General features: G+C 46.1%; 1 protein-coding gene across 1 annotated transcript in view; it reads right to left on the minus strand.

Annotated features, from left to right (window-relative positions):
- The window catches only part of TMTC4 (transmembrane O-mannosyltransferase targeting cadherins 4), an 861,371-nt gene extending 857,160 nt beyond the window's left edge, over positions 1 to 4,211 (minus strand). Inside the window, exon 1 of the mRNA XM_078657625.1 lies at positions 4,097 to 4,211. The gene's annotated coding sequence lies outside the window, so the exon portion shown is untranslated. The remainder of the gene's footprint in view (positions 1 to 4,096) is intronic.
- Between the last annotated feature and the right edge of the window lie 22,646 nt (positions 4,212 to 26,857).

Raw genomic sequence — 26,857 nt, forward strand, 5'->3', positions numbered from 1 at the left:
GGTAAAGATAGGCTGGTGGAAGGCCTGTGCGTGTGTTGAGGGCTGTCCCAGGAAGGCCCACACGATATAAATCAGCGGGTATCTGTGCTATAAACGCACTAATATAAGGGTATTTTAGGGCCACGCCTCTGCACACCTGATCCTCACATTTACTATGTTTTGCTTCTAGGAAACGGATGCTTGAAGTCAAGAAAACTGAGATCACCTTTTCGAGTTATTCTCTATTAACCTAGAAATGAGGGTTCCGGTGGGAGGCAAATGAAACCTGTCTGCCAATTTAAATCACAGTTTCTGAGAGATGCAGCTTTCAGGAGCAAAACAACTAGCGAACTAAAGGCCTCCTTGAAAAATAACAGTTAAGAGTGCTGTGTGAGAATTAAAACACATGAGGATAAATATGAGAAAACGTGAGAGTCCGACCTACAGTGCAAGATAAAATGCACCAAAACACATTTTGACAAGTTAGCATGCTGACCATAAAATCATAGGCAGGCAGATCACTGCAAGGAAGCAAAGTAAAATAGAACAAGGACTGGGCGAGAAGGGAGGGGGGAATGCCAGCAGGAAGCGAGGGGGTGACAAATGGTGAGCATTTCGCGGCCGCTTTGATGTTCTCAGTTCTCAGTGGCCGCAGGGCTCACTGAGAACATCAAAGCGGCCGCGAAGCATGGTGGTTTGTGACGTGTCTGGTGTGTTTTTGCAATAAGTAGTTTAACCTTCAGGAAATGACTGGGGGTATTGAAGATGCATTATACGAAAATGCAATGATATATGTCCATTTGCATTGTGCTGTAGCATGTGTGTTTAATTATTTTATAAAATACCTTGTTCATTACTTGGGAAAACGGCCGCAATTGATCTTGTTTACTCTGAAAATTGATTTTTGGAGCAACTTTGAGTTAGCACGTCACTGTCATTTAAAGCGGCACTCTAAAACGTGACAAGAGTGCTTCATTAATTCATCTGGGGAGGATAATGTGATGCATCTCAGCCTCTGTGTCTCGCCACTTTATAAATTCAAAGTAGACGGAAAGAGCGTGCGAATTGGAAATGACACACGGAGAGGGTCGGGCCAGATCAAAGCCCTTCTCTGAGGTATAATTTGCAGTGAGCATTCCGTTCGCGTTGTGGAGAGCAGGGGTAGGGACCGCAGGCTTTGATTCTCCTGCCTTGTCTCTGATGTGCTGAAAATTGCAGTGTGTTTGACGGATCCGATGATGGAAAAAGGAACAACTGCTCGTATCTGAATAACAAGCTCGTGGGCAGCAACAGCAGGGGTATTAGGGGGGGGGGGGAGGAGAAATGCGAGACACGGCCTGGCGGCCGTGAAAAGTGTGAAGCAGGGGGCGGGGGACTGGATGCCTTTGAAGTGAAGCTCTCGGAGGCAGGCGGCTCGAGGAGCAAATGGCAAAAAGCGCGTGCATGAGCACATGCACTCGACTTCATCCGCGATGGTTTCAGAGCTTGGATGAGCCTCTATACTCTCGTCCTATTATCGCTTGCGCGATTAACAGGATGAGACCTAAAAAAAGGGGGTCAACAGAAAAACATAAATGTGTTTATCCGTAAGTCAATTATCAAACACAAAGCAGGTTACTAAAAAAATACAGGCAGTAATGTCCCACGCTGTAAGTGTGCAAAGAACGAAAAAGTTGATATGGCGCAAGACATACGTGCTAAAATGTCTAAAGCAATATCACGTAACACTTTGTCTGTGTGTCTCTTCATAAACTTTTTTGAGCCTATGTTGCGCTTCTTAATACCATAAATTTTATGTTTTACCGGATGGGGAAATCATCCGATTGAAAGGTAAAACAATAGTTCTCAAAATGCTCAGGGTAACAAAGGCGACTAAGTATAATCAAAGTGCTACATAAACATTCCTGAAATCCCAAGCGAGGCCTGGATCACAAGAGAATGTGCACCAAAATGAAACACAAAACACAACATTACGAAGAAAAAATGGCTTACATTAGCTTATAAAGCTGAGATGTGACTAAATGCTCCCCTACCCAACATATGTCAGAGGAAAGTTATACAGAGGTAGTCTTAAATGTAATAAATACAAAGTTTGATAATGGCAATGTCATACAGGCAAATGTTGACTAAATAAATATACGGATTACTAAATTAAAACACCAAAGACTTTTTTGGGCAGTTTATTTCCTTGAAGTTTGTCCACATCTGATTTACTTCCTTACAAGCACTTAAAAATGAGCTCACCTACAAACGGTCTGGAGAAGGTAATTAACAATAGTGCTCTCAAGGATGCAGCGTTTCTATAGGTTCAAAGGGACACAGTTACTGACAACTGAGTGAAGTAAAGACGGCAAGTGCTTCAACATTGACTTCATTCTGGTTGCCAATGGCAAAGAAAATTTTCAATGCCTGCTTCTGCATAATGTGATCAGGTCCTGACAACGTTTTCCATACAACTCACCATTCATAGAACGGACACTTATACCTTCCAAGTTAGCTACTTGAATGACAAATCTTCATCCACAGGCATTACCATGAACAGTTTTACACTAACTTTAGGTTCTCCAGATAAGTAATGAGACAACAGGAAAGTGATCTTCAAACTTCTTGCCCTTGTACAATTTTTTGTGTAATCGAATGAGGGGCGAGATTCCGATAAAATAGGCTGAATAATAGGCACTTCTTTTATTTGGGAAATCTTCTGCATTACCATATCTAATTTGATTACAAATAAGAAGGGGATTTAGGCACACAGAGACATAAGACCAGAGGATGCGGGTAACCCGCAAAACACTTGTAATGTGTTGTCGTGGAAATGAATGTAAGTAATTGGGCGACCAAATGCTAAAACTTTGCACTAGTAATTATAACTGGGAAATGTCAACACAATACAGAAGAAACATCAAATAATCTTTGTGGAAATGGTCACCATTGCTCCTGTTGAGGTGTGGGGGATTTTGACCTCAATTTGTATAGTGACAGCATTCCTGTGCGTAAGAGAAAATCTTCTGAGTGCACTTAACTATCTAGACCATAGGTCCCAAATTTTCCAGGCGCTATAAAACACAAACTCCTGGACTGCTGAAATATTAAATAATTACATTGTTTTTATGTAACTCAGTATGTAATACCATTTCCATTCCATCTATAAACTTTATTTCGGTCATCAAAGCCAATAACAGTGCATACAAATAAAATACAAAGTATGTCATTGATACTGTTCTTTTGATGCGGGTTCTACCGGACTAGAAACGCTTAAGGATTTGTTGAGAGCAAGAGCACGTGGAATCTTCACAAAAGGAATGTCCATTCTAAACATGCAAAGGGTGCTTCCATGAACTCCAGCACATGCTTTGCAAATCTTTAAAGCAGAAGCTCCAACTCGCAAGCATAGGGTTTCACTTTTACCCCTGCCCCTCCTTGCTCAATGACAATCAACGCTCTCTAAAGTCAGCCTGCTTAAACCGAAGTACAATAGCACGATAAAGTGCTCTGAACAGAGAAACCTGCAGGATCTAAGCGCACACATTGAGCACAATTCAAAACACAAAACAGTAAGAATCCAGGCAGAGATAAACAGGTGGACACAGCTAGCAAGTGTACAGAGGGTGCAAGAACCTTTTACTTCTTCACAACAGCCAACGAACAGCTGCTTACAGAAAGGTAAATGAATGTACACTTGGAAAGACAACTATAAAAAGACATGTATATATAGGCAAAAGATCATAATAACAACATAAACCATGCACATTTAAAACTAGTCACAGTTTGCAATCATATTAAAGCTTTTACGCCACCAGAAAAATGGCCAAAACAAAAGCCATATCAAAATGCATCAATAATGAATAATTCTACGGTTACAAGCATGTTTCCAAACCAAGCAAAGGCAAATCCAACAAGTCTTGGCTTTGAAAGCTAGTCTAATTCTTATATATTATTATTATTTTTAATAATAAGCATACGCCACTAGGACAAAACAAAATGCTGCTGCTCACAGAAGGTAATTCGGTTGACATATTTTATTCGAGTCTCACCAATAAAACCATATTTGTGATACTTTAACACTTTAAAACAAAGTCAGGTGTCAATCCAAATATTAACCAAAAGGGTGACCAACCGTCCGTAAATTTCACGGACAGCCCATAATTTCGGCCGTCTGTCCGTTGTCCGTGAAGGTTTCTTTAACGGACGCCATTTGTCTGTTATTTTACCTACTGGTGGGTGACCAGTTGTTGGGCCAATCATGTGCCTTTCTAGCACCAACCGTTCCGCCAATCGTTGCTATGGAGAATAAACAAAGCGATCTAGGATTGGCTTGATAGCCATCAGCCAATCCTAGAGCTTGTTTGTATACTGCAGGAGTGTTCTCATTGGCCCTGATGCTTCAGGGCCAATGAGAACAGCTACGGTACTTCCGGACATGCAGGGCACGTTTTGAGCATTTAGCTTTTGCATTTTTGAATCACCAGTCTGGCGCGCACCCGCTGTTTCCCAGCAAACACTTTCTCATTCCGATTTTGTGATCGGTCAGTTCAGTTGCTTTAGCTTGCTGCTTTCTTTGCCCCATGAAGCGTGATGTGCGTTTATTTTCGGTGTATGTTCACTATGCCTTGCTCTCTCCGGTTACCAGAGACTGAGGTATAGTCTTCTGAAGTAGTATCAATCACGATGTTTGTAAAATCTACGCAAGGAAACGTGTTCGAGATGAATCTCAGTGCTGCATTCAAGGTTGTGTCCAGTGGTGAAAAACTTGTTTTGGGGCTGGCTGACTTGAGAATTTTTCGTCGAGAATAAAACCTGAAAACTTTATTTTATCTTCAGTGAACGGCACAGGTCCATCCTGCAGCTGAAATGGACTCATGCCTTGCCACAATGTTAATATTAACTACTTTCAGTCATAAACACTGTCGGAGATACTTCCTGGCTCATGTAAACTTATTAGATATACGTGCATGTATTCCCTGGAGAGATTCCCATGGGAGAGATGAGTCGTTCGTCCACTATGTTTACAAGACCTTCGTTGATGGGTTGCTCTCAATTATGTAACTTGCAAAGCAGTAATGTGTGATTAGGACAACACCATTTTATAGGCTGTCCTTAAAAGATCTACTCCCTAAAGAACGAGAACCAGCCCCCCTCAACATTTTTTGTAAATTCCTCCTATTCATATTTGTCTTATTATTTAAACGCTAAGAGGCTGATAACAGAGATTTTATCGAATCTGTTTTAGCACTGAGTATGGAAACAAGCATTTGCAATGCAATCGGTCTCGCCTTTGGGACCTTCTAAGTATTTAGTGATGCAGAATATTATCGCACAGAAGTGCAATGTAGATCTCTGTGGCTGTAAATGTATCACTGTGTAAGCGCTCTGACAAAGAATCAAATGCAGCCCCCTCTAAAATTTTATACCATGAGGTAGTTTAGTGGCTAAAATAAAGTAAACTTGCACACCCATATACGGTTTTGAAAAAAACTTGCACACCCATGGGGAGAGTAAATAAAGTGCAGAGGAGCTGTTGCCTATAGTAAGACGAGCCAGCTTTAAAGGGGCACTTTTTGAATGTCAAAAAATAAAGAAAACTGGAGCTGACATCATCAAACAAGCGTGCATGCCTCAGGGGTGTGGAATTGTTTAAAAAATGTACTTGTCCAGTGGACAAAATTGTGCAGAAAACTACTTGTCCTGCAAAGAAATCTACTTGTCTTACCTATTCCCTAAATCAATTAAACTGACTGCCAAAAGCGTAAGTTTGGTCTTAGAGAGTGCATTTTAGACATCCTAGTGCTTGTAGCATTGAAGCTGCCTCTTGGGAGAACAATGTCGAGGAAGAATACAGGAATCAGAAATTACACTTTACCCGATGTACGCTATACTGGTAAATCAATATTACATATTTACATGATGTACGTTTTGGTACAAGATATTTACAATGAATATAAAAGATGGTCACAAATCAGCTAGAACCAAACCGGTATCTGAGACCCAGGCAGGAGTCAGAGGTGGATATAAATATAATCTGTAACAATGTCTATATATGAGTGTCCTGCACAGTGAACCATGACTTTCCTAGCTCTCATGAGAAGGGCAGAAGACATCTTCCTTTTTTAGGGGATGGTTCTTAAGATTTTAGCCCACATAGATCAAAGAATCATCTATCAAAATATGTGGACGTTTCACTTGTACAAATTGGACACTGTGACATTGTTATGACCACCCCTGCAGCCAATTTGGGCTGGAGGTACATTTAGGCCTGTGCTGTAGAAATCTCAACATTCCCAACACAGATAGTTCTAGAAGTATTACTGAGGTGTGCATGAGAGTCGATTGCGATACTGGTTGGCTGGTCAGTAATATCTTAAACAAGCCCAAGAAAGTATTGTTAGAGTATCAGGCAATCTTGAAGGAGATTGCATACTGGAAGTACAAGAGGTCTTAAGTAGAGGCCAGGGGGTAACTGCCCTGCATATGCTAGTTAAATAGAACAGGCACAAGGAAAGTTCATGTTCTGGATTGCCTATCTAAAATAACTTATGTAGTGGATGATATTGAGACCAAGGAAATATCATTGTTTCTCTTATGTATATTTTTAGTTTTAGCACACTGAGGTACAAACTGCAGAAATGTGTGCCTGCGAAAGTAAGCTGGTACGTGTATACTGTGACAGTGATTGACCGCACTGATTGAAACCTTAATGTTTCCTTTGGATGGTGGCATGCTTCTGCAGCAGACTTAGGACAGGAATGTAACCACTAGAAATGCTGTGGTGTTAGGCTTCATGGCAACTGAGTGCTGCTTTCAGTAGGCCAGGAACAGAAGTGGTTAGCACTAGCTGAAGCAGTAATTTTCCAGTCAGGACAGACAGTCTGTCACCCAAATAATGATTGTATGACAGAGTATTGTTGACAAACATATTGTTTTCCAAAGCTATTTCACAAAAATATTGCTCCTTTGGGTCCACAATATTCAGATCACTCTCTGTGGGGGCAGAGAGTGGAAGGTTGCGCACTTTTTGCATCCAAGTCTTGAACTTCCCACTTCAGAGAAATGCAAATGACATTTGTCCATCGATAAAGTGGATTCTGGCTTGATCTACTAGTAAAGATCATGTATGCGGTGTCATCGGGCCTCGGACATGTTGGTAATCTACACAGGTCCGCTTTCAAGATCTGAGACCCCAAAGACTTGCATTTTTAAATAAATTACACTGTGGTATAAGCAGACACCCAGGAAGAAACGTGAAAAGGGTGACTGGCAGGGCAAATCTAGCAAAAAGAACTCCGGGGCCTGATGACAAAAGCCAGAAGAATTAACTTGTTTGTTTTCAAAATGTTCCCCATCTTTTCAAATGGAGGCTTGAGAGTACTCTAGCAAATTCTGGGGGGGATTTTGAAAGGGCTTGGGTGCAGACACAGAAGAGTTTAATCCGAAACAACAACTTATGAATAGTTTTTACTTTGTGCTAACCAGATGTGCTCAACCATCATTTTGTCCCCCCAGAAAGCCATCTCACAAGTCTGCAGATAGACAGAAAGGAATAATAGGTTATAGAATACGGTTGAAAATCAATGGCAACTTAAAGAAATAGCGACGTAGTTGGATGTTAAAAAGACAACATAAGAAATCAGAGAAATGGGAAGAGTGGAGATTTAAGGACATTTGCAAAAGAATAAAGAGGAATGGAAAAATAGGATGAAAATTAACTTACAGTAAACGTGACGATCACCTTGGTGGTCATGAGGTTAGTATGGAGGTGGCTGCACCAGTATTCAGCCTCCAAAAATTGATAATGTCCTCAGTATTTATTAATACTTCACAAATCTGTAGGTGTCTCCCTCGTGACAGCAGTCAGAGAACAAGTCAATAAAGACCATAGAGGCAAGTGTTGCACCTGTGCTCTGTACACAAGAAGTTTAAAAGGAAGCACTTGTATGACTGAGGTGACAACACCTACACACATTCACATCAACATTACTTGGGCTCTTGAGATGGAAAAGGTGTTACAATTGGAGTCAGTGACGACCAAGAGGTTACATGGAGAGCCAGTGATATATTGGGGGTGTGCAGGATGAGCTACAGAGGGAAGCAGTGATGTCCTGAAGGAGGAGTTACATTGTACACAGGGTGGCAGTGATGTAACGGTGGGCAGGAGGAGTTGCAGAGGAAGACAGTTACATTGGGAACCACTGAGGGCTCATTAGTTCACAGCTAAAGATGGGAGAGGTGTTAAAGAAGGAACTACTTTCGGCTTCAGGGGAGGGTATACAACAAAGCTAGTGTTATACTGATTTTTAAAGAAGAGAGATGGTTTGGGTTTAACAGAAAAGGGAGATGAGAAACACAACTAACTCGATGGATGTTAGAGGGCAAAAAGAGAAAGGAGGGCAGTAGGGCAGGGAAATGGAGGGATGGTGGTTTCACCCTGGTAGTTTGAGAGCAAGGAAGGGGGGGGAAAGATGGATGCAGATGTATAAAGATTTAGATAAAAAAACAAGAAAAGAAAGGGGACTTTGATGGGGTAAGAAATGCAGCATGCGAGTTAGAATGGGTCCCAATGGGAAACTGGACCAATAGCAGAGTCTTTAGACACAACAAGAGAAAGGAGAGGAGTTGGGCAGGGAATTCGAAAAATGACAGAGTTTTGAAACTGCAAACAGGAGAAAGAAAGGGTTGAAGACATAGCGCAAGGTGTTTGGGGTGTTACGTAGCAAGAAAGGAAGGTTCTATGGTTGGTACTATTGTCATTTATGCTGGCTGACACACAGCCTAAGAACACATTCAATTGCTCCTACTGCCTCTCCTGAGAGGTTTGCAAAGTTAGCTGTTTCTGCTTTGAGCAGCTTCACACTGGAACTTTTCCATCTAGTGTATTCACTTGTTTTGCATGTGATTACCCTCCAGTAGAAAAAACACGTCCTTCCTTACAGCCTTGAATCTGTGGTGACATTTCATGTTCAGCTCCATTGCAAGATGTAGCTGAGAAAGAGAATCTGGGACACTAGTGGCAGATTTCTTTGGACACACATTACCTTCTCAACCCAGTCTATTTTTAAGAAGCGCTTTTCTGTGCAGTGCATCAAAACACTGTCCTGCTATACATGCTGCTTTAACTATTTACCCCCCCCAGCACATTTGAAGTACATTTGAAGTACATTTCTGCCTTATGTAGGCAAACAATGCACCAGATTCTTATTGAAATGTGGCTTAATTATCGGCTGCCATACGAGGGTGCAGAGCCTCCAACTTTTAATCACAACCACTTAACCACATTGTGTGATCCTGGACAAGTGTTACATTTTCATGGTTCTTCTGTCCACATCTTCGAGGATTGGTTGTGCTTGGATTATGGTTAACCCTTTGTACTAAGCGCTACCTAAATCAACTGCATATTTCTAAACAGCATAGGAGCAAGTAGTTTGACCAGAACTTTGATAGTGTTTGCAGGGGCAGCGAGGTCAAAAAGAGATTTCAGAGACTTGCGTGCCAGAAATTAGATAAAATGTGTTAATGGGAAGCCTCGGGGCATGCATGTCTTTAGTGAGACTAGAGCTCTAGTCCCTGTGAGGGCCTGAGGTCACCTATCCCGTAGCAGACATTGTAAATGGATAACTTTTGTCCTGGCTATAGAAGAGATTACATTTAGTCTAGCATCCCAGTGCTTCCCTAAAGTCATGCTTGCTGCACAGAAAAGCATATAAAGTCCCTGACAATTTTAGGTACAAGATTTTGGTAACATTATTTAATTGAATTTAAGGCTCAGGGCTTTTAGTTTGTGGAAAATATATTACTTGCAAACCTGCCTGCAAAGGCAAACTATGTTTTGCACCTTTTAATTTCTTCTTTCGGCCTTTCATTCCCGGATGATGAAGGGATAAGTCGAGAACACCTAGTTTTCTAGGTAGAAGGCACTGGCAACAGGCAAGACCAGATAAGGCACTGGGTAGGATGTGGGAGGCTCATGAAAATGGAAGTAAGAGCCAGCGGACAGGAGGCTTCATGAGAGCACGTAGGGAAAGTAAGGAGCTCTAATGTAGACCTGGTTGGAACATGAGACGCCCAGGGGCTCGGAGCAGGGGCTGCAGGTGAGGCCAGTGGGGAGCACAAGCACCATATAAGTACAGAGGGAAAGCAATGTGTGAAGGGAGTGGCCCGTGAATTATTTCTCTGCATGCCTCAAATGCGAGTGAGTGGGGCGCGACCTGGGGCCTGTATCCGAGAGGCCCAAAGGCGGCACATCAGAAGGGTGAACAAAGAGCGGCCGATTTTGGAGCGGAGGTTCATTTTCAGTGTCTGTTCAACATCCTGTGAGTTCGGACAAATCTTTTAATCTCCTCGTGCCTACAGCTATAAAATATGAATGCATCCTTGTGTAATGTGACTGGCTCTTATATAAGGCACTTTGTTTCCGTCAGGTGTCTCGATTTACTGTGGCGCATGATCTCCTTGTCCTTAGGACAAAACAGACATTAAAACTTCTTGCCCTTGCAAGGAATCTAGATGTCTCGGGCGTCGGGCGATAAGAATTCCCCTCCCCTGATGCCTGTTGATGATCTTTAGAGAAGCAGGGGTGTACTAAGAGGTTTAACATGACTTTAATGGAGGTCGGCATTTGGTGAAATTCAGCAGCCCAAATTAAATACTTCAACAGATTGTGTGTAGGTGTGGGTAGCCAGTCACATTGGTTGCACTGCGTAGAATGTAGTTACGTTCTCCCAGGACATACAGTGTGTTTTACTTAAGTGGCCCAATGCCCCAAAACTAGCAATTATAAATGTGTATTCTCGTTCGGTTGGCCCTACTATGGAGTCATCCACACTTGATGATCTCTCGTCCTTTTTGGACAAGCTACCCAAAGAGTGCAAGATAGTGATGGGCGGGGATTTTAATTGTCACTTTGAACCTCTGGTAGGGTTGAGGGAAGGCGCACTCTCCGCAGAAGACGACTTTTGGGGTGTTCCGGTGTGTCAATCTCCCCACCCTAGATCCTGGTCTCCACTTGCGGTGCAAATCATGTCATTGTCTCTTAATTTTGCGCTAAGGGCTTGCAATGGCCGATCAATTTCAGACACCCCTTTACATTGTACCTTTAACAGGAAGGGCCAGGAATCACGGCTGGACTACATTTTTGTAGATATTAGCCTGTGGTCCCAGGTGAAGGATTTTAAAGTAGTTGCCCGAACAGACAGCGACCATAATGCACTTCTACTAGACCTGGTGCATTCGGTAGTCGCAGTTGGACCGGAGCCCGCTGAGACCGAGGATGCCCCGTGCAACCTGGTTCTCACCTCTAATAGGCGTAGGGTAAAATGGGAGAAACTGGTAAATTCGCAAGAAAGTACCAGGAAATTGTATGAGCTAGCACTCCCGAAGCTAAAGGACGTGGACAATCTAGTTAATCAACCTAGATTGCAAGATTTTAATAAGAGATTAGCCCTAATCCATGAAGAGTTAGTGGGTGCTCTGGGTGAGGTCCTTTACCCGGAGGTAGCGCAGCATAAACAAAAGACAAGAACTTCCAAATGGTACAACTCAGCCTGTAAAAAGGCCAAGACGGAAATAATAATAGCATTAAAAGTGGGCACAGATAGGGGAAAGGTCGCCGTGTTGAGGCGCGAATACAAGGAGATAATGGCACGGTCAGAATGGGACTGGGACAGATGGCAGGATCTCTCTCTTGCCCTAGAATCAAGGGACTCCAGGAGATTCTGGTCCCTGGTAAACATTGGCACAGGTGAACCAAAAACTGCAGTAGAGCCTAATATTGCAGCTCCTCTGTGGGAAGCCCACTTTGGTAAACTTTATGAAGATATCTATGAAGGCTCCAATGATGTGGCTGCAGCCGTCCTATCCCAACCTGGTGACGGATTGGAATTTAGTCTCGGGGAGGTGGTAAATGCGATAGAGAGGCTGGCGTTGGGTAAAGCTCCGGGTCTTGACAGATTGGCCGGTGACCTTTTTAGGACCCATCCTGAAATTTGGGCCCCGTACCTCCATATTCTTTTCAACGCAATTGCAGGAGGCATGGAGATCCCCTGTACTTGGCTGAGGGCGGAGATAGTACCCATCTTCAAGAAGGGCTGTCCTCTTCTCCCAGCCAACTACAGGCCAATTAGTCTTATCGATGTGCCCCAAAAACTTTTCTCACGCCTTATACTGGATCATCTCCTGGACTGGATGGAGGATAAAGACATCTTAAGCCCCCTTCAGGCTGGCTTCAGGAAAAACACGTCCACCATGGACCAGATCTTCCGCCTCGTACTCCTCTATTGGAAAACTGTGAGGATCGAGGGGGGGAGGCTGTACATGGTGTTTGTGGACCTGAGGTCAGCATTCGACTTGGTCCCCCGGAAGAAACTCTGGGAGGTTTTAAATGAGATGGGGGTTCCTACACACCTCCTTCAGGCCATAATCTGCCTCCACGATGGTAATTTCGCCCAGGTTAGGTGTGGGAGGGGTGGAGCCTTGTCAAAAAGGTTTCCAGTTTTTAGGGGAGTAAGGCAGGGTTGTGTTCTGGCGCCAACCCTGTTTTGTCTTTACGTGAATAGAAGAGGCTGAAATGCCAGAAACCGGTCCCCGGTAGCTTGTCTCCTTTCTGGTGAAGAATTGGCTTGGTAGTTTGGTCTGCCCTGTTCCCATGATGCACTGGGCCAGGGACAGACTAATTTGCATATAGCCAGGTTCTGAGCTGGGATGGGGCAGTGAGATAAATAACGGTGATGGATCAAGCCCTGATCTTTGGACTGGGTAAGAGTGGTCTGCTTAATTCAGACACTCTGTTCATCACCACCCCCTTTTTCTGAATCGTTTTTGGCCACTATAGGTGTGGCAGGGTATACTCAGACATGAGTCCCTTTCTCACTGCTCCATCAGGATTCAAGCAAGCCGGGCCGAAGAGGCTGAAATGCCAGAAACCGGTCCCCGGTAGCTTGTCTCCTTTCTGGTGAAGAATTGGCTTGGTAGTTTGGTCTGCCCTGTTCCCATGATGCACTGGGCCAGGGACAGACTAATTTGCATATAGCCAGGTTCTGAGCTGGGATGGGGCAGTGAGATAAATAACGGTGATGGATCAAGCCCTGATCTTTGGACTGGGTAAGAGTGGTCTGCTTAATTCAGACACTCTGTTCATCACCACCCCCTTTTTCTGAATCGTTTTTGGCCACTATAGGTGTGGCAGGGTATACTCAGACATGAGTCCCTTTCTCACTGCTCCATCAGGATTCAAGCAAGCCGGGCCGAAGAGGCTGAAATGCCAGAAACCGGTCCCCGGTAGCTTGTCTCCTTTCTGGTGAAGAATTGGCTTGGTAGTTTGGTCTGCCCTGTTCCCATGATGCACTGGGCCAGGGACAGACTAATTTGCATATAGCCAGGTTCTGAGCTGGGATGGGGCAGTGAGATAAATAACGGTGATGGATCAAGCCCTGATCTTTGGACTGGGTAAGAGTGGTCTGCTTAATTCAGACACTCTGTTCATCACCACCCCCTTTTTCTGAATCGTTTTTGGCCACTATAGGTGTGGCAGGGTATACTCAGACATGAGTCCCTTTCTCACTGCTCCATCAGGATTCAAGCAAGCCGGGCCGGAGAGGCTGAAATGCCAGAAACCGGTCCCCGGTAGCTTGTCTCCTTTCTGGTGAAGAATTGGCTTGGTAGTTTGGTCTGCCCTGTTCCCATGATGCACTGGGCCAGGGACAGACTAATTTGCATATAGCCAGGTTCTGAGCTGGGATGGGGCAGTGAGATAAATAACGGTGATGGATCAAGCCCTGATCTTTGGACTGGGTAAGAGTGGTCTGCTTAATTCAGACACTCTGTTCATCACCACCCCCTTTTTCTGAATCGTTTTTGGCCACTATAGGTGTGGCAGGGTATACTCAGACATGAGTCCCTTTCTCACTGCTCTATCAGGATTCAAGCAAGCCGGGCCGAAGAGGCTGAAATGCCAGAAACCGGTCCCCGGTAGCTTGTCTCCTTTCTGGTGAAGAATTGGCTTGGTAGTTTGGTCTGCCCTGTTCCCATGATGCACTGGGCCAGGGACAGACTAATTTGCATATAGCCAGGTTCTGAGCTGGGATGGGGCAGTGAGATAAATAACGGTGATGGATCAAGCCCTGATCTTTGGACTGGGTAAGAGTGGTCTGCTTAATTCAGACACTCTGTTCATCACCACCCCCTTTTTCTGAATCGTTTTTGGCCACTATAGGTGTGGCAGGGTATACTCAGACATGAGTCCCTTTCTCACTGCTCCATCAGGATTCAAGCAAGCCGGGCCGAAGAGGCTGAAATGCCAGAAACCGGTCCCCGGTAGCTTGTCTCCTTTCTGGTGAAGAATTGGCTTGGTAGTTTGGTCTGCCCTGTTCCCATGATGCACTGGGCCAGGGACAGACTAATTTGCATATAGCCAGGTTCTGAGCTGGGATGGGGCAGTGAGATAAATAACGGTGATGGATCAAGCCCTGATCTTTGGACTGGGTAAGAGTGGTCTGCTTAATTCAGACACTCTGTTCATCACCACCCCCTTTTTCTGAATCGTTTTTGGCCACTATAGGTGTGGCAGGGTATACTCAGACATGAGTCCCTTTCTCACTGCTCCATCAGGATTCAAGCAAGCCGGGCCGAAGAGGCTGAAATGCCAGAAACCGGTCCCTGGTAGCTTGTCTCCTTTCTGGTGAAGAATTGGCTTGGTAGTTTGGTCTGCCCTGTTCCCATGATGCACTGGGCCAGGGACAGACTAATTTGCATATAGCCAGGTTCTGAGCTGGGATGGGGCAGTGAGATAAATAACGGTGATGGATCAAGCCCTGATCTTTGGACTGGGTAAGAGTGGTCTGCTTAATTCAGACACTCTGTTCATCACCACCCCCTTTTTCTGAATCGTTTTTGGCCACTATAGGTGTGGCAGGGTATACTCAGACATGAGTCCCTTTCTCACTGCTCCATCAGGATTCAAGCAAGCCGGGCCGAAGAGGCTGAAATGCCAGAAACCGGTCCCCGGTAGCTTGTCTCCTTTCTGGTGAAGAATTGGCTTGGTAGTTTGGTCTGCCCTGTTCCCATGATGCACTGGGCCAGGGACAGACTAATTTGCATATAGCCAGGTTCTGAGCTGGGATGGGGCAGTGAGATAAATAACGGTGATGGATCAAGCCCTGATCTTTGGACTGGGTAAGAGTGGTCTGCTTAATTCAGACACTCTGTTCATCACCACCCCCTTTTTCTGAATCGTTTTTGGCCACTATAGGTGTGGCAGGGTATACTCAGACATGAGTCCTTTTCTCACTGCTCCATCAGGATTCAAGCAAGCCGGGCCGAAGAGGCTGAAATGCCAGAAACCGGTCCCCGGTAGCTTGTCTCCTTTCTGGTGAAGAATTGGCTTGGTAGTTTGGTCTGCCCTGTTCCCATGATGCAATGGGCCAGGGACAGACTAATTTGCATATAGCCAGGTTCTGAGCTGGGATGGGGCAGTGAGATAAATAACGGTGATGGATCAAGCCCTGATCTTTGGACTGGGTAAGAGTGGTCTGCTTAATTCAGACACTCTGTTCATCACCACCCCCTCTTTCTGAATCGTAATATTATATCCCAGCTCTGTAATGTAAGGGATAATGATGCTCCAGTTTTGGCAGGCAGGAGGGTGCCGGCCATCATGTTTGCTGACGATACCCTACTGCTTTCCAAATCCCCGATGGGGATACAGCGAATCCTGGACGGATTTGGTCTTTTCTGTAGACAACATGGTCTAGAGATCAACACAGGGAAGACCAAATTCATGATTTTTAACCCCTCACCCAAGACAAGACCAAATCCCTTACTGAGCTCTGTAAGGTTGGAGAGGGTAAAAACATTTCAGTATTTGGGGGTTACCTTGCATGAGAATCTATCCTGGGAACCACAAATAGCAAGTTCTCGGATAAGGCTGTCTCAACTGTCTGGGGCAATTCTGAAGGTTACGAATACTTCTACCTTCAAACCCATTGCCCCGGCAGTTGAAATGTACAAAACAAAAGCTAAAGCTGCTGCATAATATGGCAGTGAGCTATGGGGGTATAAAGCAGGGTCAGCGTTGGCGAGTGTAGAAAACCATTTTTTGAGACGCCTCCTGGCCCTCCCCCGTGGCACGCCCCTGCTTCCGTTAAGATTAGACGTGGGTCGGGGGCGCTAGAGGGCGCCAGGCAAGATGGCCGCACATCTGTGAGGCTCCGCCGACTCGGATCAACATCCTGCATTAATCCTTTGATTTCGCCTCGGTGAGGTGACCAGAGCTGTGGCATATGATTGAATGTCACTAGGTGCTGGATCGGTGCCGGTAACTTCTTTGACCGGACTGTCCCCGGGGCTGAGAGCAGCGAGTGCGCCGCCGGCTGCGAGCCCGCCAACTGCGGACGAAGAGCGGAGACCTCCTCGGGGGATTACGGCGGAGCAGAACCTCGGCTGCGGAGACTGCAGTGCCTACCCGCGACCCGGCCGTAGACTCGGAGCAGGGAGCGGCCGGAGGAGAGCGACTTGCCGGAGGTGGTGGTGAAGTGCGGGGCCCGGTCCGGCTTCCGCCGGTTGCGGTGAGTGGGGTGACGGCCTGGGAGAGCCCGCGGCTGCGGAGGTGGCGCTGGGCCGTACTAGGCCGCGCCGTGCAAACTGTGGCTGGTGGGGGCGGGGCGGGTCTCTGATGGCCGACGAGGGAAGCGCAGAATACAGAACTGACTGAAACCGCCTGGCTGAGAGTTATTTAGACCGCGGTGCTCGAAGGCTGCATCTGCAAATCCTGAACCTGGGCTGTGGGCGGTGATATACATGAAGTCCATAGCTATTCATTAGCGGTGATATGGGACGGAGCGGTGACTGAAGGGGCCACGTGGTTGAACAGTTGCGGATGGCATGAATTGAGCTTGCTACAGAGCCAAGTGCGCCCAGTGAGTAAATCACGCAGAGATCTGTGCGTTAGCGGCCGGCAGCCTAGAAGGGAGAACTGGACCTGAGACGGCTTAAGAGGGGCACAAGATTGGGAAAGCTCTCCATATTGTGTGTTGGACTCGGGAGTGCTGTTTATAGTCACACGGCCACTGTGGAGGACAGTACAGTGTGGGCGGAGACATGGGTAGAACTGAAAGGAATCAGCCTAAATTGATGTTTGAGGCGAAAAAAACTCCCATGTCTGCTGTGCAAGAACCGCCTCTCTCCGAGGCTGCTGGTGCCACGGGCGGCGCGCCAAATTTGGAAGGGGTCCTAGTGGCTATGCAAAAGACGCTTCAATCTATTGAGGGCACCATGGAGGCTGTTAACCATCGATTGGACCATATGGCCACCCAATTTGACAGACAAAATGAGCGTATGGGGGAGGTGGAACAGAGGGTGTCTGCCACGGAGGACGGCTTGACCACAGTCACCACGAAAGTTTTTAACATGGAGCGCGTCCTGGCAGTAATACAAGCCAAGAACGAGGAGTTGGAAGGGAGGTCCAGACGCAACAACATCCGCGTCACGGGCCTGCCCGAGTCCACGAATGTAGGACGTATGGAAGACTTCATGGAGCGGCTGATCACTGAAATTTTTGCCGCTGACCAACTATCTCGTGTGTTCATAGTGGAACGAGCTCACCGCGCTCTTGCTAAGAGGCCAGTGTCTGGGGCGCCGCCGCGACCAATTATTGCTCAAATACTGAATTACAAAGACAGGGACGTGATCCTACGGTTAGCACGCGAGAAAGGCACCATAGACTGGCAAGGCAGTAAATTAGAATTTTATCCCCATTTTACTGTAGCGGTGCAAACGGCGAGAAAAGAGTTTCAAGCTGTGAAACAACTTCTCAGATCCGACGACGTCCCGTACGCAATGCTATACCCTGCCAGACTTCGGATTGGACCACCGTCTGACAACAAAATCTTCACCTCATCCAAGGCAGCTATGGAGTATGCGAAAAAACAGAAGAAAAGGAAAAGAGATGCAAATGCGGCGCAGAACAGAGAAGAGGATCTTCTGGAAGAAGCTGAATGATTGGATGCCTCTGGTCTGAATAGACATTGACTGTGAATGATATGCTATGGCGCTGAAGAACATGAACATAAACGCTATTCTTTAATTTGGATGCTACAAACTGCGTGATTACTAGTTATAGGCAGAGACCGGCCTGAAGAAAATATTGGGATGAGACTTTGAATGTTGGGTAAAGAGATAAGTAATTTGTGTGACCCATTATTGTGTTTACTTGCACCGTTTCATGATGGTGACCTGCTGGATTATGCTTGGGTTTGCGGTAATATGACTCCAGTGTTGGAAGGCTGGAACAGGGGCAGGATCACTGTTTGACAATATGTGGGTCTGCTCACCGCCGGGTGGTTGCGATTGAATATGGAGACAATTTCCGGATTTATAGCTGTTGTCAACCATTTGGTATTGTGGGTCTTGGAGCTTGGTCCTCTGGGGCGGAGGGAAGACTATTAATTCCGAGCTTCTTCTACTACACTGGTTAGTGGAAGTTGGGCTCCTCTACGCCCCCGCTTATGGGAGTTCCCCACGATGCGCTTCGAATAAAGGTTTTGGTTGGGGGGTTGGGGACGGCTTTGGCTAGTTGGGGGAGCTAAAGTGGGAGGGGGGCGGATGGGGGAAGTTCAAAGGTTTCAGATGAATACGTTACTATGTGTGGGTGTGTAAGACGGGGAGGGTGATGATATCACGCTGAGGGCTAATGCACCGTAATGATCTCTGGTTGAGGAAGATGCTTAGCTGTCTGATGAATTGCTCATGGATTGACGATTACTGTTGGGAGGAGGATTTTGTGCTCAAGCTGCTGGCATATGGAAAGAGTGGCCCTTATGGCTAAAAGTGGGAAGATATGCTGGATAACATGGAATGTGCGGGGTCTGAATAGACCACAGAAATCTCGCCAGATGCTGGCCTTTCTCATTAAACATGGGGCGCAGATGGTCTTTCTTCAGGAGACGCATCTCCGGGGGAAAGCAATTGATAGTGCGGCTAAGCAATGGGCCGGGGTGAGAGTGGCAACAGACTATTCATCCTATGCACGGGGGGTCATGATTTTAATCAAGAAAAACGTGCAGTTTGATCTGCTATATAAAGATGTTGACAGTGAGGGCAGGTACATTATACTGCAGGGGAAACTTTATGGCACGCTGATAACGTTGGTAAATGTCTACGGTCCAAATGTGGACGATCCAGATTTTTTTTGTTGAACTGTGGAACAAGGTGTATGCCCTTCCGCCATCGGCTATTGTGTGTGGGGGTGACTGGAACGTGACATTGGACAAGATGCTGGATAAGAAGGATGAAAGGCCGGCAGTGCATAGAAAAGCGGCGGAAGCAGTATGTGATGGGATGAGTGACTTTGGACTGGTGGATGTATGGCGGTTGGGACATCCGGGAGTGCGAGAGGGCACTTGTTATACCTCTGCCCACGACACGTGGTCGAGACTGGACTACTGGCTGGTCACTCGTGATGTCAGTGGCTGGGTCAAGTGCAGCAGTCATTTGCCCAGGACCTTGTCTGATCATGCGCCAGTGCTGATGGAGCTGGAATGGCTATCGCACACCCCTGCACCGTTTTCATGGCGCCTTCAACCGGGGATGCTGCATGATCTGGTACTGCGGGAGGACTTAAGAACCTGTATTGAAGAATTTTTTGACAAGAATGTGGGGTCTGTGGAGAGTATGGGCACAGTGTGGGAGGCGTTCTAAGTTACGATTAGAGGTGCGTGTATTGGAATGCAATCTGGGGTGCTTAAGTCACTGAGAAATGCTATGGGTAAACTGGAGGAGGAACTATTATTGTTGGAACGTCAGCAGGAACGATTCCCTGCAGATGCTCGGCTAGCAGAGATACGGGGGAAAGTCACGGCCTATAACGATCTAGCTGACCAAGAGATTAATTACTTGTCCAAGCGTTCCAGGGCGAGGTACTATAGTGAGGGGGGGAGAACAGGCCGGGGACTAGCTGATAGAATTAGAGAACCATGGGCGAAGTACTGTGGAATTCAGGAAATAGTGCATGAGGGAGGTACTCTCACCAGTGCTGCGGGTATCCTAGACTGTTTTGCGCAGTATTATGAACAGATGTATAGTTACAGGGACACTGCTGGTGAGGAGGAATTGGTACAATACCTAGACGACATTGCTCTAGTTTGGCTGTCCAAGGGGCAGCAAGATTTTTTAATGCATCACATCACGAAGGAGGAATTTCGGGATGCAATTATGGCTCTGCCTAATGGCAAGGCGCACGGCACGGTTGGCCTGCCATCAGAATTTTATAAAGAGTATGCGGATTTGTTGTTACCGCGACTGGCAGAGGTACTAGAGGACTCGTTAGATCGGGGACAACTACCGTCCACCATGAGGGAGGCACTATTGGTGGCGCTGCCCAAACCGGGCAAACCATCTAATCTGTGCGAATCATACAGACCTTTGTCTCTAATCAACACAGACGTCAAGATTGTTGCCAAGGTGCTGGCGACTCGCATGAGACTTATTCTACCGGTGATGGTGTTGCCTGATCAGTCGGGATTTGTTCCTCTCCGCTCTACTGCTCACAATCTGAGAGCTCTGTTTGCGGTTCTGCACCTTCTCAAACCGGAACTACCTGCAGTGGCGGCACTACTGGATGCAGCCAAAGCATTTGACTCTGTGGCCTGGAGATATATGCTGGCGGTGCTGCACCGGATGGGTGTGCCGTATTTTTTCACATCCTTAATAACGTTGTTGTATACAAAGCCAATGGCGCGGGTGAGGATTAACGGTCCTGTGTCTGCAGCGTTCAGTATCCAGAGGGGCACTCGACAGGGATGTCCTCTCTCACCCTTGCTTTTTGCCCTTATGCTGGAACCACTGGCCTGCATTTTGCGACAGAGGTATGCTGACACGGCGTTGAGGTTCCCGCTGAGGTCATTTGCCATCTCCATGTACGCGGATGACATGGTGCTGTATATTAGAGATCCGGCTCAGCATTTGGAGAGAGTATTGAGGGAATTCATAAGGTTTGAACGGTTTTCTGGCCTCTCGATAAATTGGGACAAATCAATATTGCTGCCCCTCACAGACGCCACTACGCCCTTCCCGCTAGAATTTCCATTGGAGTGGGCGGTGGAACCGGTGCGATATTTGGGAATTTGGGTGCACAGGGATAGTGCTGAAGTCATCCGAGCCAATTACGGAGTGGCGATTTCGAAATTGGAAGATCAGGTGCAAAAATGGATCAGGTTGCCGCTCTCGTTTGCGGACAGGGTATCCATCATCAAAATGGTGGTGCTACCTAAATTCCTGTATTATTTTGTCAATGTGCCCATTAGTTTGACCACGCACTTTTTTTCACAACTGCAATCGTTGCTCATCACGCTGGCCTGGGCTGGTAAGAAGGCGCGGGTGAGATGGGATGTTCTAACTAAGCCGTACGAACTTGGGGGTTTTGCAGTACCGGATATGAAGCTGTACTATCTCTGTGCGCAGGCTCACTTTGCTTCTTATTGGCTGTCGGCACCACCATATACACCGCACGTGGCGCTTGAAGCTGGTGCAGTCACTCCACGCCCACTGAAAGCCATGCTAGTGAATCGGCACTCTGTGTTTGAGAGGGGGGAGGTGGACACGGTACGTAGCACACGCTGTGCCTGGCAAGAATTGGGCAGGAGGTCGGACAGATTGCCATTGTACGCCCCGGATATGCCGCTACTATATCACGACGAGATTTCGATCTCTGGCGAAGTTGGAGCACTCCAGCTTTTTCATGGTGCTGGCATAAATAACATTGGGCAGGTGTTTCATAATGCCAAATTCTTTCCGTTACAGAATCTCTTGGATAAAACGAATAATCCCACTATGGCCACGTTCCTGTATGTCATGCTACGCGCTGCACTGCAGGACTTGTATCCCTCCTTCCCGGACGAACCCCGAGTGCTGGGAGTATTACAGTTGCTATATACCTCTACGGATCGAGTGAAACTGATCTCGCGCTTATATAGGGCCTCGCAGGAAGATGAGGGCGGGGAGGAACTTTGGCGAAAGCAAGATGGGACGCGTGTTTGCCAGACCCGCTGATGGATGAGGAATGGACTGAATGTTGCTCTGGGACGGGTGGTTTTGCCGCCAATGGGAATTTTCGTCTCATTCACTATAAATATTTACAGCAATGGTATTACACACCAGCACAACTGTTACGATATGGGTTGCGGGACAACTCTAGATGTGTGAGATGGGGTGCAGATAATGCTGATTTCCTACACTTGGCATGGGGCTGTGCTAAGGTGTGCGAGTTCTGGATTGCGGTGACGAAGGCACTGACTGAGATGACCTCCGTGGAAGTGACTGCGGAACCGCGGTTGTGCTTGTTGGGTGTTGCTTCTGGTGTGCCTGTTGGAGCTAGGCGGCTGATGGTGTTGGCTTTGCAAGTAGCCAAACGCAGAGTGGCTATGACATGGGGTGGGAGGCAGGCGCCTGCTATTAAGCTGTGGTTGCAAGACATGGCGTATTGTCGTGATCAATTAACCTGCTACTATGAGGAATTACCAGAAGCTTCTCGGCCTAGAGATGTGTGGGGTCCATACACAATGTACATGTTATCCAGGTCGGCGGCAGAGGAGGCCGGGACCGGTGGGGAGGTTGGCTTCGAATGATGGTGAGCGACAAGAGAATGGTTTACCCTCGCAGGGGATGTTAATGGTGTAACGCGGACAGTTCACTGCTCTTACATCTTATGGTGGAGTATTGCGATGAACCCTTTGAATTGTTCTCAGTACCTCACTGGCAGCACACTTAAATACGGTATTTGATGGAGATTGATCTGAAACCTGGGATGTTAGATGGGGGGGTTGTTCTATGGTTGAGTACTGTTGAGTTGCTTATAAACCAAGACTGCTAGATAATTGAGTCCTAATCCTTACAAGATCTACCTTCTGTATTATCACCTATTATTATTTGCATATGTACTGTGTACGGAAAAGATATATCCAATAGGTGTTGGGAGACAGATGATATTAGCGGCCGGCCCATGGTTGGGTTGTAGGCCTATGGCTGTGTTCTTGTACTTTGACAAATAAAAGTCTTTACTCAAAAAAAAAAAAAAAAAGATTAGACGTGGGTCTTCCCCCCATAGGTGAGGATCTGGAATCAAAGCCACTAAGATTCTGGCACAGGCTTTGGACCACCGCTGAGCTTGTACATTATAGGCAAGATCTCACGGATGTAATGAACTTGAACCAATGCGACAGAATCCCGTGGTTGGCTTTTGTAAAGAAAGAACTGTTCCGGTTGAGTCTCCACAAGCTCTGGGAGGCTCCTGAGTTAGGCTGCCAAAAAGTTTCCCGGAAAAGACTTGTAGAGATTCACAAGGAGAGAAGTCTTGCTTCCCTTGTGCTTGCACCCCACAATGGGATTTTAACTGAACGTTTCCTGGACTCCAAAAATTCCTATTACTTTGAACATTTTATGGACATCATTTTCCCGATATTGGCAAGAAAGTTATTCATCCAATGGAGGTTCGGTACATTGCCTTTTAAATCTTTTACATGTAAATGGGCCAAGGGGGATGACAAAATATGCCCTGGCTGTTGCAACTATGATGAGGAGGAAATCCATGTTTTGTTTTTCTGCCCAGCCTACACTAGACCGAGGAAACACTGGCTAGTCCCCTTATGTAGGAATCCGGGCGTCAGGAGCTTTGCGGCTTCTTACAGAATACTGAAAACAAATACTTCCCCTCATATAGTATTTGCAGTTGCTAAATATCAATGGCCATGTGGCACATTAGGAGGAAGCTATTAAAACTCTGATCACAAAAGATGTTTTTTTCTTACAAATTGTATTGCCAATGTACTTTTTGGTTACCAATCGGGTATTGATACTTGTTTTTATTTTTATCTTTCCAAAGTATGTCTTAACATAATGTTTTAAACATAATATGTATCCTTGTAATTATGTGTTTTATATGTATCTTTTATGGCCTAAATGGCCGAAATAAAGAATTTTTGGATTGGATTGGATTGTGTGTAGGCCACCGTGCTTGTGTGCCCCAGTACCGATCTGCATGCTTGCCTTGTATGCTCTGATGACAATGGTCACTGTAATGCTTTGCACGCGCATCTCCCCTACCCTCCCAAATTAAAGCAATGTTTGGATTTATTGAAGCTGACAATCAACAAGCAGCAAGCTCTTACGGCAGCTGCACCCAGATGGCAATTTAATGAAGCGTTTCGGCTAGTTAATATGTAGGGAAAAGCTATAAATATATCACTGTGTAAGCGCTTCGTCATGATCACAAATGTCACGCTATGTCACATTTTCGTAATTTATTCCTGGCAACAACTTGATGAGTTTGACATATAAATGACAGCACCATAAGATTGCATTGCTTTTGAAAGCAATCACTCCCTCCATTTTTTAGTTGTAATTTAAGGCATGGTAGATGGTACAGCTGTTCCCTATTCCAACAAGCATCTCTTCTCATTCCACAGCAGTTTATGTAAGCAATTTTTGTGTAAATAGAGGCTCAAGAATTGCCTCAAACAGTCAACAATCAAATATATAATAGGAATAAGTGGATTATAAATTAACAGAGCGCCCGGTTGCCTTGAGGTTAGCTGCAATCTCTCTAAATCCACATACATGGATACACACACTAATCAATGCACTGTATAATAGACAAAATGTAAAATATTAAAAAAAGGAAAATACAATTGGATAACTTTCTAATGCGCCCCTCCAAGTTCCCTCTTCTGTCCAATGCATTCAAAAGGAAGTCGATGCAGAGCGTTAGCCTCCGTGTCAGTACACCTTTAAAAGGGGTGTTCTGGCTATTCGTCAGTGTAAATGTCAGCGCTCTCAAGGCTTCTGATCTTTTCGTCCTGTACTTCTATTTCTGGCCTGTTCTGATTTTTATACGCACACACACCCTTTAAGTGGGCCTGGTCTTGCCGGTGTTCAGCACCAGCAGTTCTAACAAGCATTTACAATGCAATGGTCTCAACATTATTAAAGGTAGAGCTATTGGCATTGCTCATGACATTTTTTTTCATTTTTAAAAAAAAAACATAAATACATGGTATTGTCATTTACAATAGCAATAGGTGAGCATTAGAGAGTAGTAGAGATTATTCGCGGGCACAGACCCACACACACAGAAAGCCACCTACACACACAGAGTCACCCACACACACACAGAGCCACCCACACACACACAGAGCCACCCACACACACACAGAGCCCTACCCACACAAACACAGAGCCCTACTCACACACAGAGCCCTACCCACACACACAGAACCCTACACACACACACAGAGCCCTACCCACATACACAGAGCCCTACTCACACACACACAGAGAGCCACAACAATGCGCCCACTGATTCCTCAGGGGCAGAACGCTAAAAGTTTCAAACCAAATCCTTTTTGCCCACTGTGCCTCTCCAGACAAAGGCCCATCTGTACTGACATTGCATCAGTTAGGTAAAGCTTGGATACAATGCCACAGCGAGCAAGGAACTTGCTCTGGTGATATGTACCCATGACCACATGAGGAGCTACATCAAACTCTCAACAGGAGTGTGTTTTTCTGTAGTTTTCTGTATGTGGGTCCAGAAATTAGGTTGTCTGGAATAGAAATATTGAGTGTACATATTGAACTCAATACATTAGGTTTGTGTTTATGATGTGAAGCATGAGAAAGATCTACTGACCCAACTTGAAAATTATGTTTTGTTACAGTCAGGCAATGCAGCGATACTGATTAGGACAGGCTTTCACAGCAAATGCATGGCAACACAATGCATTTCACGAAGACATGTTTTAGACAATCCCTAATGGAAACCACAATAACACTATGCACCCTATAACATTCATTCTTGAAGCATGACACTTGCATACCTTGCATTACAACCCTCACAAAGGTAGCACTTTCACATTGCGCGTTGTAGTTGGTCTGCCAACTCACACGGTCTCGCCGTGTGACGTGGTTTCATCATGACGCGGCACCATCACAGATGTGATGGAGACCCTTTCATAGAATAGGTTCTCAGCACAGGTGCAAGTGCTTTGCACAGTGGGACTCCATCTAAAACCTCCCAGGACCTGGGAGGTGGCTCCAGGTGCGTAACTATTGCTGTGTTTAGGCAGGGGCTGTTGTGACTGAGCAGGGTCTCCAAAGTCCCACTCGCCATGTTCCCACCATCTTGTCAAGGCTGGCAGGTTTGTTGTCAGGAAGATAAGGGATGAATAGCTGCTCAAAGAGGCACTCATTAGGCCATCAGAGCAATATTGGACAGTTCAGCTGTCTCCCAGTCCTGCCTCATGTTGAGATTCTCTTATGTCCGCAGACTGCTGCAGATTGCCTCTCCGGCACCCTCACAGGAGTTTCTGCGCTTTATCGCGTTTAGGGTATCATTATTGGCATTTCTAATAGTTCAGCCTGCCATCATTTCTGCTTTAAGACTTTGGATGCAGTTTATGAGACTGCAATATGGGCTAGTGACATCTGTGGGGCCGCCTTGCATCCTCTGTCTAATGATGCCATTCAAGAGAGCATCTCTGTCTCTGAATCATATTGTCAGTCAAATGGCTGTCAGTGAACGAAAGAGGCATGCACCTGTAAGTATTGATCCTGTAACCTATAAATAATGACACAGATAAGTGCCCTTTCCTTGATTTTTGCTGAAAAAAATGGGTGGTCTGTTTGGATCATCAAGTCTTGAAAGCATGTGAATCGGAGAAGCTCAATTTAGCCTTTGCATCCCCCCTCGGTCCCCCATTCTCCTACCACCCTCCCTCTTCCCAGCCCTGCATCCCCTCTCTGCCTAAGCTGGGTCCTCTAGAATATACGCCTGTTCGTGTGCACTGGACTTTGCTGCCTGAACAGAAACTTCATGTACCTGTGTCAGACTGCTCCACACTGCCCG

The sequence above is a fragment of the Lissotriton helveticus genome, chromosome 8 (genome assembly GCF_964261635.1).
Source record: "Lissotriton helveticus chromosome 8, aLisHel1.1, whole genome shotgun sequence".
In the NCBI taxonomy this organism is placed as follows: Eukaryota; Metazoa; Chordata; class Amphibia; order Caudata; family Salamandridae; genus Lissotriton; species Lissotriton helveticus.